The sequence below is a fragment of the Filicampus tigris genome, chromosome 16 (assembly GCF_054856515.1).
Source record: "Filicampus tigris isolate MCC_2025a chromosome 16, RoL_Ftig_1.0, whole genome shotgun sequence".
Classification (NCBI taxonomy): Eukaryota; Metazoa; Chordata; class Actinopteri; order Syngnathiformes; family Syngnathidae; genus Filicampus; species Filicampus tigris.
The window spans coordinates 9,340,771-9,363,240 of record NC_141232.1 but is presented as its reverse complement, the minus strand read 5'-3'; the positions used below and the strand labels follow the sequence as shown (position 1 = coordinate 9,363,240).

The 22,470-nt window shown below is 38.3% G+C and overlaps 1 protein-coding gene and 1 long non-coding RNA gene across 5 annotated transcripts in view; one reads left to right on the top strand and one right to left on the bottom strand.

Moving 5' to 3' along the window:
* The window catches only part of elfn2b (extracellular leucine-rich repeat and fibronectin type III domain containing 2b), a 62,537-nt gene that overhangs the window by 26,929 nt on the left and 13,138 nt on the right, over positions 1-22,470 (top strand). The window lies entirely within an intron of this gene.
* Positions 8,656-22,470, bottom strand: part of LOC147134578 (uncharacterized) — a 34,264-nt gene continuing 20,449 nt past the window's right edge. Inside the window, exons 2-3 of the long non-coding RNA XR_015090184.1 lie at positions 13,155-13,211; positions 8,656-8,684 (exon numbers count right to left, since the gene is read on the bottom strand). This is a non-coding gene — a long non-coding RNA (uncharacterized LOC147134578). The remainder of the gene's footprint in view (positions 8,685-13,154; positions 13,212-22,470) is intronic.

The following is a 22,470-nucleotide window of genomic DNA, read 5'->3' as shown; positions in this document are numbered from 1 at the left end:
AGCTTGTCACGAAAAATAACGGACTGACAAATGACGGACAGGTTTCCTGGCCGCTGACGAATGATGAATGACGGACAAGTAAAATTTAGTAAAATGCCCACCTCTGCTTATATCCATGATAGTCGACTACACACACAGTAACAATAGCCAAGAAAACAATAGCACCATATCCACAGAAATCGTCTTTGTTTTTCTTCTGATTCCCTGTTCTGTTATTTCAGATGCCCCGTCATTTGTTTTGTGTCAGTAAAAGGCAACCAAACATTTGCATAGAATCTTGGTCAAGTGTACAGTGAGCTCCTCGTCTTAAGCTGTGTGAATTGGAGCACGTCACATTTATACGGGCGACAGTAAATTTACTGTAATCCATGTGCGGTGCCATTGTGTTCCAAAGAAATCATCACTTTTTACCTGACGGACTAAGTGATGATTTACATAATCAGCTAGTCAATTTGGACTACTGGAGAGCAGCTCCACTGTGTCGTTTATCATCACAGCACGTTCCCCTTGTGTGATTTCGCTATGAGCTCACATGCTGTGCAAAGTGCAGACTTTCACAAGCTGTGCTTTCATTTATTCCGTGATTATTTCACTCTAAAAACAGTTGGGTCAAAATTAACTATTTTTGGTTAAATTTGACCCAACTGTTGTGTTAACAAAAGACCAACCCAGACTTGGGTCAATTTGAACCCAAAAATTGGGTTATTCAGTTTTGACCCAAAATTAAGGGTTAAATGAACATAAGAAATTGGGTCAAAACAATGCAAATAATTGGGTTATTCCACTATTTTATTTATTTATTCATTTTATTTCTAATGCTGAGGATACTGCCCCTTCCCCAAAAATGTATTGATAACGACAAGTGAGAGTTAAAAAAAAATGTCTTTATCTTCAGGCACATTACTCTTGATGTTGACATAATTTCAGCAACAATACCAGTAGGGGATGATGGCCGTCATGCATGTGCCGTGGTCACGAGGCAGCCAAAAATCTCAGCCTACTTGGTGATATCTGTATGTTAACATGGCAAAAAGGTCATTTTTTGTTGTGCGGTCCTCAGCCATGGTTTCATAAAGTAGAATGCATACGTGTCCAGAATTTTGTTCAGCACATTCATGGTGGAAGTGAGAACAAATCTAAATTAAAAAATAGTGTTTGGAATTGTACTTTTAGAATTGTATTTTTAGACATGAAATGAATGAATAAGACACCAACGGCAGTCTGCAAAGTGGCGTCAGTAACAATCACTCTCATTGGCTGTCAGCCACGGACTGCACATAAATCCATTAGATAGATGAATTTGTAAAATGGTATACAATTTATTTCAGTTCTTTAAACCAAGCCTTGCTTCCTTGCGCTCATCACCAGACTAGTCTCACACTTTCACATGTGCTGTGATGAGTTGTGGGTCCATCTTGAAAAGTGCGTTGAGATATATTGACCATTGAGGAGAGTTGCGCTCAACAGTTTTTAATCTCCAAGCTGGGTAACCAGAACCACTCTGGTAATCATAGAAATGTTCCTGTGGTTTACAGTAAACACATAAAGTTAATATGGAACATTATTTGGAGAACGCACAGTTCTTGTCAAGTGTCACATCCTACAATGGCGGCAGTCTAATGCCTTTTTTTTACAATTCCAGTACTTGTCCTGTCCGACACACACGCTCAGTTACAAGGCAACTCGTTTTCAAAAGATTACAATGTGTAAAATACTTACCAAAACAGTGTGATAAATGAAGAAATCCAAATGTCAAAAACGTTGTTGACTTGACCACGATGCTGTGTGTGTAGACATATGAACTGTATGTCGGTGGCTGTCATGGCTGGCAGTCATACTTCATTAAAGTGTACATCAGGCACCTGTGTATGGGCCTGTAAGTTTGATTTTCAACCCAACATAAAACATTACTGGCATATAACCCAATATATAGTTAATTTCAACCAAAAATTGGGTTAATTTATAAAAAATAACCCAGAATCTTGACCCAACACAAACAATCCAAAAATTGGGTTCATGAAATAACCCAACTGTTTTTAGAGTGGAGGTTCGTTAGAGCATGAAGGCTTGCCCACAGGTTCCGCTTGTGGATGCATTTAGTCTAATAATACGCTGGATCTGCGCCTTATAGAAGCTCTCTGTGTAAAAAGATGTTAATGGTGTGAAATGTTTCGGTTTGATTCTTTTAGTGCTTACTTCCCTCTGCATTAGACCTGCACACATTTAAATGTGACATTTAAAGCGGGTCTTACAAAATAAGATTTAAGAAGCAACAGTAGATTCTAATGCGAGTTTAACAGCATTTTAGGCAAATGAGGATTCTTTTTGAAAGTGGACATCATGTTTTGTTTTGTTTTGTTTTCTAATCCCCAATTATTTTCCTGTCGTGTTGACATGTTTACCACAGTTTCTTTGGGAAGCTAAACGGCAGAACTTACTTCACACCACTTGTGTTGTGTTGTGAAGTTTGTCAAGTGTCTCCGGATATATTTTGTCAAGTTAATGTGTAGTCTACTTAAACATTTTTTTATCTGGATCCAGATGGTTTTATTTTGTGCAAACCATTAGATGAAAGAAAAATGAGTAGATTCAACAGCATCTTTTTTTCTGAGTAATTGAGGCACATTGTTCAGCGAAGGTCACTACTACTAAAATATGACATATGTAAGGGTTTAAAAATGATCTGGTTTTGTTGAGTTAAAAATGGCTCGTTTCTTTGCTATTTTCTACTTTGTGCTTCCATTGTGAAATAACATGGATATATAAACACCACACAATTAATAAAGTGCTGTTTTGGAGTCTGACTGACTTGGTTCCTGTTACCGGTAATTTTGTCTGTCTTTTCTCTGCTTTGTGGGGAAGCTAAGAGCCGCTTCAAGTGACCAAAGAAAGAACATTGAAAAATTCATATCCGTATTAAAGTATTCTTTGGGGTGACCATGATTGTTCCCCTAAATTCTGCCTTATAGTCTGATATGACCAAGAGCAATTTAATTTTGTTGTTGCTCAATACAGTTGATCTGTCAGTGCACATGCTTTTGAGGTTAACTTTTTTTTTTTTCCCTTTTTTCAGTTGTAAAGTTCTATGAATAATGTATGCGTGTTTTTGTGTTTTGGAAGAAAAAAATTGGAAAACTTCAGACAGAAAGACTGAGTCTATCTGCTTCATGTGAAATGCCACTGTTTATTCATTGTATTTAAAAAATAATAACATTTACTAGAAATCTACTTTGAATAATCACAAAATTCAGTGTTTTTGCAAAGGTTGCAGTAGATGTGGATACTGTTTTGGACTTTAATGAGGATAAACGGTTCGGAAAATGAATGGATGGATAGATGACAGTCAATCAGACTTAACTTCCTTTCTATATCCCCCTGTTAATGTAGGACTCTACAGATAAACAACAATTCATTGGCAGACATCAGGAGCAGTTCCACAAAACAAACTGCGGCTCGTTTAATCTTAAAATAACTTCCTGGGACTATTGAATATCTGTTCATGATAAAGGATTACAGCTCCTCAGTAGACAAACAAGCGACTCGCTTTCGACTTTGCACATTTCACCGACAAGAACATGATGAGCTCTCATTGCATTTCCTCTCACCTTTTTGCCTCTGTGGAATTCTGTCTCCCTTCTAAGCATTTGCGTTATTAAAAAGTTTGGCTTTCCAGTATTTTTATAGGTACAAGACACACACAGTAAGTGGAGCACTAAATGAGGACTTGGTCCTCGTCTGAGACCTAGCCCTGTGCTATTTTAAACCTAAAGAACAATGTCAGGGTTAAATTATCTAGGTAGCCTAGAATGTGAGCACGCACCCGGTCGGTGACTAGGCAACGATTGGTTTAAAGAGATCACAGTGGTGCCTTGAGATATGAGTTGAATTTGTTCCAGACCACAAACATTATGTCAAATCCTTTCTACCTATTGAAATGAATGGAAATGCAATTAATGCATTCCAGTCCAAACCAAAAAACCCAAATGTGTTTTTGAAAAAACACTGTACTGTACTGTCAAAAAAACAAAACACTAAGAACATTTCGCTTCAACTCAGAAAATGGAAGCCCAAAACCCGGCTGTACCCTATGTATTATCCTACCTCGTTCTTCTGTGGGATCTGTTGGAGGCTGGCAAACCACTATCGCCGGCAACCGATATTGTCCTTCCACTGCGAGGAAACCGATGTGAATCAGTTTTACTACCTAACACTTGGTATTCAATCACTCCGGGTCGGTGCATCTCATTGTGTACAGCAGTAGAATGGCCCTCTTTGTGTTATTGTATTGTATTCTAGTGTTGTGCACTGTCAGTGGTGAGTGCACGGCATTGACTGATAGTGCCATCGCTACTCTGCAGGCTGCACAGGTCACCAAGCAGAGTGGTCGTAATTGCTCCTGATGAGCTGCTTGCCACCTTGTTTGGAAGCTTCCGCCCTCACAGTGTGACTAAACGTGTGTGTGAGGCGGCGAATGAGGTAATTAGGACGCCTAGGTACTATATATTGTAAATTAACCCTATTTGCAGCTCTAATTGTGATATTTAGAGAAAACCTGTTAGCAGGTAGCATTCTAGGATCTGAACGGTGGGATATTTAGCCGCTAATCACAATGCCAAGCAGTTAGTACCGGTACATAATATTTAAATGATATTAATAGAGAAATTACTGCTTGGTGGTATACATGTCAAACCCCAACATAATATCTAAGAAAATAAATAGCGGAATACGCCACTTGCACGTATATTCAACCTTTTCCGTATCTGCAAACCTCAGCTTACATCAGCAACTTAACTCCAGTGTCACTTTGAAAATCAAACTAATTAGTCAGAAGGTCTATTATAACATCTGAAAATAATTCTGACTGAATATCACTGACGGTGCTAGGATAGTTTATGAAAAGACGCATATGGTAGTCTATATTATCTGTTGCGAGACCTTCTTTTCTGTTGGTTAGTGTGACACTTAAAATGCAAATTCTATTACACAGAGCCGTTCCAGTTTTGACCAATGAAACACTTTGCCATAACCCTTTTAGACCATAAAGGCCACCATACTACTTAACTGGGGCACATAAAGAGGAGAACATGTCCATGCAACCAAATAACCGTTCACAATCTAGTGAAAAAACGTTTAAACTTGATTCTAATGAACTAAATAAGCGCGAACAGTGACAATGACAGCAAAATGGTGGACACAAAGCACAGCTGTTGGATTGCATTCTTGCATTCAAGGTATTAGTGTTGTGTGCATTATACACTGCATTGACTGGCCACTAGAATAATGTAGTATAATAATAAAAAATACTAAAAATATAAAATAAAATAAAAAACACTTGGTGGTGGGAGATAACCAATGCACCCCCTCTAAAATGAGATGGCTCATCTCAAGGGGTAGATCCAAGTAAATAAATACAAATTGACAATGTTAGAAAACAATAAGATTATGCTGTAATTACCACTATCATTTTTGGCGAGGCTGAAATAAAACTTTTGCGGTGCTTGAAACCCAGAAAATAATGGTCTAAATATGTCCATTTTTTTTTCTTTTTTAAAATTTTTAGTATTTTTTTTACCCTTGAGGGCAAATGTACTTTGCATTTTTTATGATTGGTTGAAAAGTTGCTTGTGACCCTCTTGGAGATATCCCGTAGTTGCTCATGACAGAAAGTTAACTCTATGTGGGCATTGTGCAGTCCGACATGATGTCAAAAATTCATAACTATAAATATGTAAATTGTATATGCTGCATACATGCTCCTCATGCATTTTTTATGGTACAAGGTTGTGTTCAGACTTGTGCCGTGGACTCGTGCACATTAGACGGAGCACTGACAAGCATCTTCCATTAAGTTTACGACTTAATCTACTGGTGTGGCTTGGATTTCATCAGCTCTTTGCTTTCTACAACAGCGCCGTTAAGGCTTCCCTGTATCTTGCACCCTTCATCTCAGTTGTCCAAATTTGATCGGTTGTTTGTAATGCTTGGTACAGTAATGACTTCTCAGTTAATTTAGCAGACCTCACTAACCTTGGGCTGATGTGGTTGAGGCTGGTCCAAAAATGGCAGTGACAAATGCAAATTTTATAGATGGATAGGTATCGTGAAATGTTTATTGCCTGTTCTTTTTAATAGTTTAGTGGGCACCTAAAGTTAAAATAAACCCTATTCAATGCCAGGTTAAAACATTATACCTTCATTTATAGTTGATGTATGTTAATTTCATAAGTCAGTGAACATTTGTTTTTGCTCATAAATGTGTGTGTGTGTGTGTGTGTGTGTATATGTATATATGTGTATATGTATATATATATGTATGTGTATATATATATATATGTGTGTGTGTATGTTTTTACAGTTTTGTGGAAAAACCCTGCACAAGATGTTATTGTGCAGTAAGTAACTCTTGGATGGTGTCTCAACATTTTTTTTTTATTTCAAAAAGTGCTATAGTCGAAGTAGAGAGCCAAAGTGAGGAATAAAGGCATATGCAAGTCATATATGAAATAATAAACACTTTTTTACCAAACGTCCGGGTAGTCTTGGATGATTTCATATCTGTTAATTGCCATGCAAGCAAGGCAAACTTGTCTTTAAACAAGGGACAAAATGGCAGCCATCATTATCACTACTTTTGCCAATATGTGTCTATTATTGTCACATTGTAGCCATTGTTTAACCAAGCATCCTTGCAATCACAGTCCATATGCTCATGAGAGGTCATGCATGTATTATCGAAGAAGTGGAGAAATGTTACCTGCCCACGTAAAAAGATCAAGCATTATATTGTTTCATTGGATTAAAATGATTCTCTTTCTATTGGTATGTTTGTCCATCGTGTTTACTGCCATCCAGCATTCTTTTGAACTTTGTCTTTTTTGCACGCACTTCTCACAATTTCACCTTATCACTGTGACGGGTCCACGTCTTTACCAGCTTTCCATCTGCGTTTCCATCTCTCCAGCCATCTGCTTGTGTGCACTACACTACACTCAATCTGGAATTATTCACTGAGGATTCAAATTTCCTCCCTCATGTATTCTCTTTGTTTGACCATCAAGCGATGCAGCCCTAGTTCTAGAGAGCAAGAGAGAAGAGCAAAGCATTCACAGAAATGATATATTTAAATAAAAAATCTTGCTTCAAGTCCTTGCGATTAACCTGCAAAAAATACTCCTCAAAGTTAATCATTTATTCTTCAAATGAAGTCATTTATTAGCAAATTTGCTCCTCAAAGAAAAAAAAGTTACACGCAAAAAAATCTACAAAGTCGATAAAAGTGATGCAGAAAATGCGCTGTGATCTTTTTTTCATCTAACTTGTCCATTAGCGGTGAAGATTTTCTCTTTAGTTGTTGCACAGTTGCCACATAATGAACCAACAATGTGTGCGTATGCGTTTTGCTGTGCAACAACAGCTTTAATTCTTCAATGCCACGTTATGTTAGGCTTCTTACATCAGCCTGTGAGGGCTTTGGAGTAGGAGATAAATGGGTGCTGGATTAGAGGGGAGCACCCGCAATGAAGAGAAGGAGATAAAGTGGCTAAAAGACGGGCAGGTGAGCCCATCAATTAGGGGTGATTTAGAAATGGAAGTCGTAGAAGGGCATTGGCGAGACAGAGATGGAATCAAGTGTGAGTAGGAAAAACAAGTGGAGAGAAAACTGGAGCGTGGTGACTGAGACTGAGAGCTGTGTGTGTGCGTGAGCGTGTGACGCTGGAGGTTGTGAGTGATGGGGTTGTGGAGTGATGATAATTCTTGTGAAGAAGCTCAAGTGTTGGCAAGTCTCATCTCAGCACTGATGCTGTAGGGCAGTTGGCATACACAACTGCGCATTACTCAACATTCCACTGGAGGAAATCTCATTGAAATCAAGCATCGCTGCATCTCAGAAATACAGTTACGATATGCATGCAAAAAGATTGACTACGACAAAGCAAGGTCAAGGTGAAGGTTCCATCTTATGTATGATTTGCAGTGCAAGTCTTGATGCTCAATTTTAATGTAGTGCCGATATAGCTTTTTTTTTTTTTTCATCTGTTCTTTACTTTAATATCACCTCTAATATCACTGTATTGTACAGTCAACCCCCATTTAGCACAGGGAATATGTTAAAAGAAAAGCATAAAATGCATAGAAATGCTTAGGATGATTATAGTGGCTGTGTTAGATGCACGAATGTGCCTTTAAGAAGATATCCCGTGTCGTTGGGAGTCTGTGAGTGTTATTGTGCTTTACTATTTTCCTGGTGATCAATAAACAGGTGAGTACTGCATTGGTTACTTTAGCTCTCCTTTCCCGCATGTGAGGACATTATAGTAAGTACATAGTACCTTGACATACGAGTGACCCGCACTGGATGGTGGCAGGAGACCCAACTCATACATAGCCTCCGCTAGCTTAATGGTAGTATACATATCTCAATAATATGTCAATCATTAAGAGTTATTCTACTCTGTGTTCATGTTGGTCATTTTTTTCTTTATAATAGAGTTTATTTAGAATCAGTACAGAATTAAGATTACTTGGATGAACAAAGAATCATATCCGCTATTAGCCACATATAGCACATTCAATTCATGCATTCTTTTGCTGTTTTTACTGCTAGGTCTGTTGTCCAAATGCGGTTACTGGAACCAGTGGAGGCCCAACATGTTGGCTTCTTCTTCTGTCACATCAGCTCTGACCTGAAAAATAAATCACAGACTTCTCTAAACTACAAACGGAATGAAATATTATGCGGTTCAAACTGAGTGGAAGAAAAAACTTTAATGAGCCACTTGGGGAAAGGTTGGCTGTCAACAATACAATACAAGGCAAAAAGTAATTATACCTCCTGGACATTTTTAAGTGAAGATCATCACAAGTGTATGAGGCTTTAGTGTAAATGTGTCTCAGTAAGAGAGCATGTCGGATATTAGTAGTGAAGGTTCATAATCTATAAATAGAGTGTGAATTGTCAGCAAGCTAGCAGGTTTACAAACAACCCACAGACAACACACAGCAGAAATGTTACAGTGTATTCACAGACAATGGTGGGGGAACATTTTGGGGTAAAGAGAAGTATGATGGATAGATAGATAGATGCGGTCGATAGAGTTACTGTCGAAAGCTACTGTTGATGGCTAGGTAGGTAGACATGTAGCTAGGGAGAGACTACAGATAGAAAGGGAGCTCCTGACTTTACCGTTTTTTGTTTTTTTTCTGCAATGAATGAATTTGACACTTGTATAACTGTTGTTGCGCCGCGGTGTCGGTTCCTTATCATCATATTCTGTATTATTCAGTGCATGAACCGTGTGTAGGTAGCAGGTGTGGGACTGCGGACAAGCCATTTACAGTTGAGTTTTAATTCCTAAATAAATGCAAAACATGAATTGTCTTATTTGGATAAGATCAGAGATTCCTAAAAGCAACTTTGGCAGGATATAAACGTTCACACACACATACACATGTTACCCATGACAGTTTGATGCACAGCGCTTTTTGCTGAAGTGTGCATTTAGAAGCATGACTGTATGGTTGTAAACATCCTGTATAGTCTTCAAAAGATTTAATGCGGTGCATTTATCTTGTTCCTCCTCATCGTGTTTTTCGATGCCGTTTGCGAGAGCCTCAGTTCCTTTGGTTCCGCCTTCTCTAATTGCATGTTTAAATCTCTCCGCCATCTCTCTCTCTTCATCTGCCCATGCTCGCCAACCTCCATTTTCTCCTGTTTCATTTCATCTTTCTCTAATGCTACCTGTAGTAGCCAACATTTCATCCTCCTCTCATCTTTTTCTCGCTCTTTAGCTCTTAACTTGCTTTTTCTCCTTTACCTTTTAATCGTTATTTTTGGTGTTGCAGCCTCTGAGCTGATGAGGGGGAATGTTCTTGACCCGTGACCAACTGCTTGCTTTGGTCTTGCTCTGTCTCTAGTTATTTTTTTCAACCTATCCACACTTCTTTCAGTTTCACAGCACAATCTGCCACAGCTTGTTAAAACTCTTAAATCTGCCGCCTGAATCGATATTCATAACGGGGTGCTCCATATTTTCATAAATCTGCAGATGTAAAGCTGCAGATGGGAATAGACGTCTATTGGGGTCAACACTTTTTGTACAAACACCGTTTTAAAACTGTGTTACCAACGTATTACAATTTATGGCAAGAATAGGCAGTCTATAGGAGCATTACTTTTATTTAACAAACCTAATCCCCATGTAACAAAATCATTTAAATACTGCACAAGCAACTCTTTTTTTTTTTTTTTTTTTTTTTTTTAACAACATAAGGCAACACCGCACTCAAATGCATCTCAAATACTGTCATGTATTTACTATTCATCTATTCATTCTATCTAGGCTGGGAAGCTAACCAATTACCCAGTTATCTACCTATTGTATGATATTACATAATTTCTTCAATAGCTCATCGTCTTCTTCCCTGCTTTCACCATGCCCTAAGCCAGACGGTGACCCAGTTTAGCCGTGGAAAATATTTTTTGATAGCACACTTACTTCCACCCCAACAAATAAAAAAAAAACACAGATAAGGGGTTCACATATTCAATTCCAAGTCCATATGTCAGCATGCATGTACATTTAAGATCAAAATTTGCTCGGAGCATGGAGGCTTTACTTCACAATATGTCTGAAAGTTATTCATCATAAATGAATGAGGCAACAGTTTCAAAGCAGGTAGAACATTTTTAAATGTTGCCATAAATCTTAGTGTCACAAGTAAAATAAGGCGGGATGGGTCGGCAAGATGTCAGCAACACTCACACACTCGCGGCATGTGTCAGCATGTGTCACTGAGTTGTCTGAACCAGTGTTGGGCTTCACTTGACCCATGTCGCGATGCGCTGCTGTTTGGAGCCGCAGGCTACCCAGTGAGGAGCATCTGGGGCCCCAGACAGTCCACGTCATTATTATTGTTATCCATGACTTAGTGCCTGGATCCACTGTTGACTCATTTTTTAAATTTATTTTTTTTGAATAAAGCAAATCAATATAAACTGGCTGTAATGTAATCATGGCCCTGGGCGTGTTTCTTGCAAACATGTAGATTATCGATTGTGATGTCTAAACACTATTATCAGGTGTAAATTAATTTACTTTTGTTTTGCGCTCGAATTGAGTCACTTTATTTTGGTGTCATTTGTGATTTGTGTGGATTTTCTGTGGGTACTCTGGCTCCCTCCCACATTCCATAAACATGCACGATAGGTTAACTGAAGACTTTTCTCATAGGTGGAATTGAATTGTTTAGGAATTGTAAAGAATTAAAGGGAAAGTCAATCCAAGCATTTTTTTTCAAGATTATGTTCTATGCAGGCCTAGAAGTTGGAACAAGGCAATATGATTAATATGAAATAGGAGTTAAGCAGCAAAATCCCCCCCCGTTTTTAGCCATCTCACTGGGCGGCCATTTTGTCACTTCTGTCTGCTGAAAATGACATCACAGTTGCTCAGGGCTCAGGTAACGACCAATCACATCTCACCTGTTTTCTGAAGCTGAGCCATGATTAGTCGTTTCCTGAGCCCTGAGCAGTTGTGATGTCATTTTCAGTCGACAGAACTCACAAAATGGCTGCCCCCTGAGATGGCTAACAAAAGGGTGGATTTTGCTGCTTAACTCATATTCCCCAAACGCAATATTTATCAGAATGCTTTGTTTCAACTAGTGGGCCTGCATAGAGTGTATTTTTTTAAAAATGTTTGGCTTCACCCCCTGCTTTAAGAGATTGTTGTGTCATTGTTATCATGCTTCTTGGATACGATTTGAAGTCCATGAGAGAAAAAAGAGGTACTAACCATGATGCGGCACTCTCCTCTCCATGAAAGACATATTAAAAGATTAAGTCATCTTTTTGACTCAACTATTGGCAATTGAAATCTATCGCTGTCTTGCTAACCATCATACTGCACAATCTCCTACTCTCTATCAGAAGAAGAAACAAAAGTACAGTGTCAGAGAGGAAATTAGAAAATGAAAAGTCTAAACATTATTTTTATATTTCAATAGATCTTTTCTGATATTCACGTGATGATTCAGCTGACAAAATGAGAGTTTTCGTTGCGTAAATCTTTGTAATGTATGAAAAGACATTGAATTATATGCACAGAGGAAATGATAAATTGAGTATAGTGAGGTGATGTTTCTATTAACTAGCTAAGCATTCAAGTCTGGATTTAACTAAGCCATCAGAACATTTTTTTTTTCCATTATTTCTAAGGTAAGTCTTCCTCATTCGAATCCCGTGAAGCCCCCATGGGACTCGTACCTTAACCTGACAAGCCCGTCATGGTTGAACGCCTACACACTCAATATGCACACATCACACTTAACATGCATGTGCTATCATACAAGTTGTGCATATACATTATGTGGATTGGATTACGCAATTCAAACTATTTACTGCAGCGCTGAAGAGGCACCTCTGTAAGGACAAAGATGATTTTTGCGATTCATCAAGAATCCATCCGGCACGTCATTATTTCTCTCTTGCCTCTCATCAGGCTCCACCCCCTTTTGTGTTTCTTGATCAGAGAGACATCTAGGGGAGCGCGCTTTTGATTGTTTGTTCCTCTTGATTTAATTATGTTACATCACTTGATGACACTGTGTCCTAATGCCATTTTAACATAATCAGAAAGTAGAACGCCCTAACATGGATCATTTCCAAACTGTGCATGTTAGCATGCATACCCAGCCCCTGGGTATGTCTGAATTTTGACATTAAGAAGTATTTATGCCTCACCCCGCCACAGAGTTGAGTGTTAATCAGCCGTTCATCCATCCAACCATTTCTTTCCATACCACTTATCCTGCTCAGGGTCGGCGCTAGAGCCTATCCCAAGTGACTTTGGGGGGAAAAGGCAAAATACATGCAGAGTGGACGTCAGTCACAACCATACACATTTCCCAGTCGTAATCAGTTAAATGTTATTTTGTGTAATCCTGCCAAAAACAAACAAAAAAAATTTGCAGAGGTAATTAGCTGCTTTTGTTCAATCACTGAATACAATATTGGTTTTAAACGCAGCTAGAAAAAGCATGGATCTGGCGCTTTGTGCCACAGCACAATGAACCACTAACACCGCTTGTTCATTCATTTCCTTAATATTGTTTCTTTCAAAAATTCATTCAGTCTTTCATTGGGAGAGGCAGACCTGATCGTGGCCCAACTCCTGTTCTTCGTTGCCAGATGCTGGATTTGGATCATTGGTCTGTAACAAAAAGGGCAAAAAAATCGAAGTGTAATTGATGAACTCCTTTTGGCAACACAGTTTGGCAGTAGTCACAATGCTTCAGTGCATTAGTGCACCATTCCACCTAAACCGAGCTTAGCCACGGCTCTTTCCACCAGGGTTATAATCGTTTTGGATATTTATTTTTTTTAATTATACCAGTAGTTGCTGTTTTAGATTCATTTAGTCCTTATTATTTTTTGGAGCAAGTTTGTTAGTTTGTATTAGTTTTATTGAATTGAATCTGCTTCATTGTAGTTTAGTTTTTAGTTTTAGTATTATTATAATTTTTTTTTTATATATTGAGTTTTTGCTGAGGGCTACATAAAAAGAAAAAGATCATTAATCATTGTATAACCAAGTACATTTTATTTCTCAAACTACTGTATAACCTTCCATCTTCTGTACGCATGTACAGGAATCCCAAAATAAATACATTTAAAAGTAACCCTAATATGATATTCACCGACAAAGAAGAAAACTAAGAACAGTTTCGCAATGTTGTTTCGTTTCATTTTTTTTTAAAGCGTTTTCATTTTTATTTCATTACCAAAATGTTTTAGTTTGAGTTATTTTGCTACGTTTCATTAACTATAACAACATTGTCTTCTACACACTGCACTCTATAAATATTCTATAGCTGTAAATCACTTTCATTATAAAAACATACTTATGTCTCTGTTCAAGATGTGCCGCCTGCATATTTCTCACCCTCTGCCAGCACTGTGTTTTATGCTTTGTCGGGTTCCATGCGTCTGTGATCAAGACAAAATCATGACTCCAGCCTTGTTGCTATGACAAAACTGGTGAAAGCGGGTAGGCCGCATATACAGTAATGATGGAGACAAATGTACTATATAGTGCTTTGATCCAGAGCGCAGCTTTACCCACGGGATCATTTGGTAGCGACTTTTAAATGTAAAACAATGTGTGCACACAATGTGCAGCGGGCACGAGTGTGTGTGTGTGTGTGTCCGTGTATGGGTGTCCAAACAGAACAAAAGTCTCTGCACACACTCGTGTGTTTGGAACCGCTTGTGAAGTTAGGCATCAAAAATCACATCCCCCATGGGGAAAGCACATAATTCATACAGTATTGTATCCTATAATACAGGAGCATTCTGCATTGGTTAGTGAGTGCGTTTGTGTGTGCATCAGCCTTTTAAAACAAGGAGAATTGAAAACCTAATCTATAAAAGCTATAACCGATAGGTCAGTGATGCATTCAGTCTGAAAAGGCCAACTTCCGAGGGAATATTACATAAACAAATGCTTCAAAGCAGTTTTCCTGTTAGCTTATTAGCTACATGGATGTGAAGACTGTAAATTAATTGTGTTTTATTAGTACTACAATAATTATCTTTGACGATCTGGAAACCTTTTTTTTTTTTTTTTTTTTTTTTTTACAGATAAAGTAACTCCATCTTATCTGTTTATCAACCTCCAATCAAAAGTTGTTCATTTTAAATTAAGATATTGAATGGAAAAACTATTTTAAATGCATAAACAAATTCTTCCACAATAAAAAAAGGACACATGTTCGAGACTGGAATCATGCATAATATATTATAATGTGTCCATGTGTTTATTAATATTTTACTTCTCGTATTCATTTGTGTTCATATTACTCTGCTAGTATGGCTGCTCTTTACATTTCTCTTCAGTAACACCAATTCATTTGCCTCAAATGAAAACAAAACACACAGCCTAATAACAATTTCACATGATCAGAAAGCTTTGGTTTACCATTATACACTACATCCAACTAACATTGGACTTTACAAAGAAAAACATAATTGTACTTGCACTATATTTTATGAGAATGTGTTTTCTGCAGATAAACCCCTTCCTCTACAATGGCCCAAAACACACACTAATTATTAGCTCTCGTAAGTCTTTTTGCTTTTGATGTTTGATTTGTAATACATGTAAATGTAAAATGACAACTAGAACACAGAGGAGTTTTCTTCAACTCTCAACATTATAATTGATAGTGTATTACCGAGGAAGAAAATTATGCACAATATTCACTTGTATTGGATTAAAACCAGATCAGTGAATGCAATTTTAAAAGTATTCCCTTGTAGAAGTAAATCCTGTCTGATTGGAGCTTTGCTTGATCCAATGCAAAGGCACCGCAAAGGAAATTCCATTAGCTGCAACCAGGTCTGTGATGTAAGCGCAACCCCCAAGTCACTTGGCTGCTTTTGAATTTACTGATCTGGGAATCGTATCTTTTCCTTTTGAGCAACTTGTTCCGAAATCCTAAAATACAAGAAAGCTGAACAAAAGTTGAGGTTTTAATATCCATTGATCAATATTTTATATTGAAGCACCTTGAAATGATTCATTGAAACGCACACACATATGATGCCATCAGACTTGAGATGTATTAGTTGCAAATGAGGTCACGGATGTGTGAGGTTCGGGCGCATGGGACTGAGCGTGGTCTCACTGGACATTTTCCCTTTTGATCCATTTTAATCGAAGACCTCAATCGGACCATAACTAACTTGTTGGGCCTGCCACACTTACAAAGGCAACAGGGAAAATGTGTGGAGCTGATGAATATTTCTTTCTGCAATCATTTTTCAGTTAGGGGGCTCATGTTCAAACACTATGTAGGACAGGGGTGTCAACTAGTGGCCTGTGGGCTGCTTGTGGTCTGCAGCCACATGCTGAGTTGGTACCTTAAATTAAAAAAGAAATAAATAAATACATAAATAAAAAATAACCATTTTTTTATGAACATGTTTCCTCTACTAAAGTTTCTTGAAAAGTTCATTATTTAAGTTGCTCAACCCTGATGTAGGATGTTGAATTTGAAATATTTTCTTAAAAACAGTCAGTCCCCAAAATTTTTTTTACAAGAATATGTGCCATGCAACCCCACTAGTCAAACACGGCATTATGATTATTATTGTGCTTGTGGAATATAAGTTAAGTAGTAAAATACACCCATTTTTGTTCATCTCAGGGGGCGGCCATTTTGCCACTTTCTGTTGACTGAAAATGACATCACAGTGGCTCAGGGCTCAGCTAACGGCCAATCACGGCTCAGCTTCAGACAACAGGTGAGCTGTGATTGGTTGTTACCTGAGCTCTGAGCCACTGTGTTGTCATTTTCAGTCGACAGAAAGTGATAAAAATGGCCGCCCCGTGAGATGGCTAAAATGGATGGATTTTGCTGCTTCACCCATATTCCACAAACACAATATTAATCAGAATGCAGTGTTTAGACTAGTTAGGTGCATAGAACATATTATTGCAAAATTCCCCCTTTAACAAGACATTTTGCTCATTTACGCTTTCAACTTTATAGGAACAATTTTTGCGGTGCCATCTTATAGAACATTCAAAGCAAAGGTCGTGACGAGATGCTTGGATATATTGGATGTGGAAGAACCTGAGTACCCTGACCTCAACTCCTTCAAAAGCTTAATTCTAGAAGTATTTGTCATTTTAATGACATTTGGACTTTTTTAATTTGCAATTTAATGACATGTAGGCTTCTTTTTTGAGCTATTATTTCCTGATAGATGACATTTCGTTTGCCGTCACCATTAAACTCCTGTTTACCCTCCCCTTTCCCCTCAAAGGCCTCTGTCCAAGCATGACCTATTATTATTTTCAGCATTAATCACTAGCTTTCAGCAAAAAAAAAAAAAAAACAATCTGTCCACCTGGTTGCCATGACTGACTTTTGAGTTTCCCCCTTCAGCCTTTTAAAACCCAAGATATACTTTGGGAAATGGAGTTTAACTCTTGATCCATGTCACCCCGCCTTACAGAATGTCTATTCTCCTCCAGGAGACAATGGTACGGTCATGGGGACGTACTGTAGGTGGTAGCCTGTTTGAGAGGGGAGGTTAAGGGCTCTGCTCCATTTAGTCCTAGACCTACGGGCACGGTCACGCTTCATTGCAATCTTTCGTCTTTATGATGCATCCAGGAATTGGATATGATGGCATGCATGAGCGACCACAGATATTGGCAGTGGACATCAAAAAACAGATGCTGAGCCGAGCGGACAGTGGTTGAAGAGGGACGTGACTATGTGTGTGGGTGTGTGCGTATATGTGTGTGTATATATATATACATGTAAGAAAATGAGACATGCTTAAAATGAGAAGATGTAAGTTCAAAAGACCTTTTCAAGGCATATATGACAACGGAATATGAATTATAGATCATGAGCAGTAGCTGTGACAATTAAACCCTATCTTATTTCGCAATTGAACTTCCCTCTTCTATCACCTCACTCTCACGTTTTTTTTACATTTCACAACGGTAGCAGTCAGTAGAGCAGATTGAACTGTTAACAAAAGTAAGGGGGGGGGGGGAGCAAATTAGTTTGTTCGTAGGACCACCTGTTGGCGAGCAGCAGTTCTGATAAGAACAATGCAGTAGATGACAAAATGAATACAATTCAAAGGATTGTTTTCTGGGTTTTGGAGAAATGCTACTAATTAACAGGGTTGAAAAAAACACCTCCCACCCACTTGCTTTCCATCCACTTCATGAAAAGGGGATGCTTTCAAGCTGATTTGTCATGCAGCCACTTGACGCGTCCTGTGAAAAGGGGAGTACAAACCAACACCTCGCCAGCGCTACCACTTTTACTGCCCCTTGATTTACTTCTGCTTTTCTGTTCTTATCTTCCTCATTTATTTATGTGCATGTCTTATTTATTTATATCCTCCCGAGTCCACACGCTGCCTGAGAGATGTGAATCAAGGTGAGCCGGTCAAAATGCTAATTTATGCCCACAGTGGTGTTATGAAAGCATACAGTAAATATGGCAACTGCAAGAGGGACATTTAAGAGCATCAAATAGGTATATTTAAGCTTGGCCGAGCTTAAAGAGGGCAACGATTTGTCCAGCGGTGCTTACATACCGATGTGTAGTACAGCTGCTTTTAGCACACTTCTTCCTGTGGTGAGACTCTCAGAGGAGTCTCATCTGTCTGTAGCCGTGTTGGTTTCATCTGGAAGCAGCGTGTCAAGTGAAGAGGAAAGAGGGCTTTTGCTCACAACCTCAACCTGTCCACACTACACTCCGTGCTCTCGGGGGAGCTGGCACGGACCGCAGCAGAGTAGAGAGGAACAATATTACTGTACAACGGACAGATGGATGGAGAGAAGCTCAGGGAGGGAGAGGAGAGCGGCAGACAAACTGGAGGAAATTGCGGGGCAGGAAAATCAAGACGAGTCGGGTGGGGCACAAGGAAAAGTGCAGAGGGAACAGCGAGCGGGAATATTTTAGATAAGACAAGATGAGGAAAAGAAAATGATGAGCCTGTTTAGGGTTTTTTTTTTTAACTACAAAATGAACTGTAATTAGTAGTAAACACGTGGTGATGTACAGTATGCAATGTGATAAGCGAAAATCTGCAAGTCATTGACACCCACCCTAAAAATGTTTTGTTTATTATTACGCATGTTTGAACACAAATTGTGGAGCAAAACATTTAGGCAGGCAATATGACAATATTGAAAGGCATTTTATTCTTTACCCTATGCGAAATAATCACTAATGTCAGATAATTGAGAATACATACTTACAATATGAATACAGAAAAAGGAGCGCCACTTTCATCATTTGCCTGTATGATATTGTACTTCCTCCGGTGGCCAAGGTCGTATACCAGAAGGAGCTGAGGAATGAATTGAATTGCATTAAACGTAAACTGATTTTACATTCTACGTAATTGTTATCACGCTGTTTTTATAAAGTACAATATTATACAGTGCAAATATCATTATTAAATAACTTTTAAAGATTTTTGTCAGTTTTTTTTTTTTTTTTTGTGGGGCGGTTAAGGCTGGAGATTAAGGGCATTTAGATTAATTGCAGTGGAAATGGTGTTTTCAGTTACAAGCGTGGTCAGTGAAATTAAATTCATATCTAAAGGCAGCACTGTATTAGTGGTTAAAACCTGGGGTGTCAGCTGTTATAGTCAAGGGTCCACATTCAGCATAATTTTGATATCACTAGTAAAATCATTGCATGGAAAGTTGGGGTTTTCCCTTTGTGTGAATACAAAGCAGTACAAGTATTTTTATATTCAGTGACCCGTCCCAAAACATTAGGAACAACCTCAACTTTCTCAGAAAAAATATGCAATTTGCTCCGGTTTATTATCGACTTGTGTGTATTATAACTGATCACAGTCATTGTACATAAAGGCACAAAACATCACATCAGAGGTCAAATATACTAATATATAGTAGTGTAAGTTCCGCTATAAATTTAACTTGTGAAGATATACCTGTTATTTTCACTCCATTTTTTGGGGGGGAAATGTACATTGGTGTAGCTAGTCATTTGGGGGCCAGAAATCCAGTCAGGTGGTCCTCCACATTTGTGTACTGCGATAATAAAAGCTTTATTTATTTTTTTTATGTCAACACAAATCTGTTATCTGACAGTTTATGAGTTGCATAAGAGTGTAATATGTACCCCTGTCCAGTGAATATTTATCATCAAATATTTTGAATATTAATGTCATCAAATAAGAAGTGTGAGTTTGAGAAGATGACCCTGTTTCCTGAGCTAGATGATGTCCTCAAAATCCTTCTTAAGGAAAAATGATCTAACAGGTGAAGTATCTCACTTGTGTCACTCTCCACTTCTCCGCTGCATTCTCCTCGACTGACACTGACAGACAGCAGTGCTATATATAAGAGCATCTGGCTCTTGCTGCTGCTTTTCATTGTGAAAAAGGTTGAAATCCTTTTGTAGGATTCATAAAAGCTGTTTGCGTTCCAGCCGCTGTTTGCTTTCTCTCGTCTCTACATTCCACTCGAGTAGCTCCGCGTCATATTCGTAAATGTTTATTTTGCTGCCGTATTGCTGAATCAAGTTTGCACATGCGGCCCATGGAAATTGCCTGTTTTTGCCTAATAAGTCTAACCCTGTATATGTGCATACATTTAATAATTCTCTAAGCCTAAGCTGACTTCAAACTAAAATGAACATTTTTAATGTATAAGTAAGTAAGAAAGTAGTCACATACCCTTTAGATGTATAAAATCTATACATATCACATACATAAAAATACATCAGCTGTTACCTTGTGGTCCATGCTAGCTACTGGTCCGCTAACTTGACACCTTAGAAGAAGCAACATGTTTTTGACAGAATCTTGTCGCGTGACAGAAAGTGCGAATAGGTGAGTTTTCCAGCAAACAGTTGTTAATTAGGTTTCAGGGAGAAAAGATTGCGAATGGTCAATTTCAAATAGACAGGGTTTCACTCCAGTGCCACAATTACGGGCAGGCCCGGCAGTGCCTCATCAGATGATGCATTTCTAATCTGTTCTCACTGTATATTTAATACAGAGAAGTGATTAAATTGAAAAATCTCCATGGTAGCTAAAACACACCATATGGACAATGTATTAAGGGATGATCAATCAGTGGCCTTAGCATAGTGTACATAAAACGTGTAAATTACATTTTGGAGCGGTGATCACGATTTGATTAAGATCCTTTACTCACTGCCACAACGGTATGACATTCAGATAACGGAACATATTCGGCCGATCACAAATATCAAAGTTCAGATTTACCAACCAATCAGTGGACATTATTAAACTGGTTGAACTTAAGTGGCACTTACTGAAGAGCGATTTGAGAGGCAATAAGAAGCGACTCCTCCTGATGAGCTGAGCCAACTGAGCTAGCTTGCTACAAAAAGAGCTGGAATCCTCTTCACAAAACCATCTTTCAGTAATAGGAGTGTGATTGTTCTGTCCAATTTTATCAGTATACAAATTACGAAGCTACTTTGGTCAAAACATGATGCTGCTGTTTATCATAAAATCTTTTTGCACCTGTTACTGTTGATTTGGTTGTTCTAAAAAGCCCTCTGTCAGGACGTTTTGGTAGTTGAAGCAAATGATGGTCGATCGCTACAGTCCAAAACCAGATGGAGGATGGTAAAATTAATAGCTGACGCCCAGAGCTGTTCTTCCCAAAGCATCACCAGGTGCTGACACCAGTCGTAAATACCGTAAGTTTAGTCACTCACGCTTGATTTGTTACACTTTAAAGAAGCCATTAATTATTATTAAATGTCTTTACTTTGCCACGTCTTTGGCTTTGGTTTCCTTTATTACTGCAACACCATCAATCCTGTTCCTTAATTTGTGTTTTGTTCATTTTCAAATGAATGCAACAGGATGATGGCACTGTTGATGCCTGGGGAGGTGTTACAGTGCCACAAGCCGTATCTAAACGCCCACAAAGAAAATCGGAATCATCTCTAAAGAATCTATAGGAAGCATTTGAATCTAGAAAAAAAAAACGCACACGTTTATATCTTGTTTATTAATTAAAGTGTTACGCAAAACCAGCACAAGGAATTCAATTACGGTTTGAATTGTTTTTGTCATGAGGCTCATAAAAATGAAGCTATAGCACACAAACCTGCCATGTTCTACCTAATTTACATTTTGTATGAATATACTGCACAATTTATGGAGTAATATACGTCAGAATAATATATGCAGTTTGTTTTCAGTGACATTCGTTCTTAATGAGTATTTATGTTCCTCTTTTCTTTAATTTCTGCTTGCGGAAGAAAAACAATATTTTGCCTGTGATTTAAACGGAAAGATGCAAATTTGTTGTTTAAGCCACTCAAATCTCCACAACCACATCCAATTTGATTCTCAGTTGCCACGACTCAAGGTGACGGCATCATATATGTAGCTAAGGACAAGATGGTTGCTATAAATACATTTCACATTCAGGCTGATGGCGGCCCTGCTCTAGCAGACATGCTGATAGAAAATACAGTATATGGACACATTCCAATTTCAACACCTGTCACAGTCAATTTCCGAGGGGCCTTATTATTATGCAGGAAGGAGAATGTCATCATTGAGGCTAATGAAGCAGAAGGCAAGCGCCGATTTGATGTGAATGCCAACAACATTCGATATCATTGGGAGAACTCTTAATTGGCAATGCTAATTATACAGTATGTGTGACGATCAATAAAAGGGCCAATTGAGGTGTGAGGCCAATATGCAATGAAAAAGGCCAAACTGCACTAATGATGCTCGCTGTTCACATTCTTAGGTACACATGCACAATCTGAGATTCGGTAGACAAAATGTTAGTCCTCCGTAGATTGAAAATATTGTAGTGTTATTTTGCTTTTTTGAACTTGTTGATGTTGTTCTGTAACATTTAAATAATGAACCACAAATGATTTTGTTTAAATAAC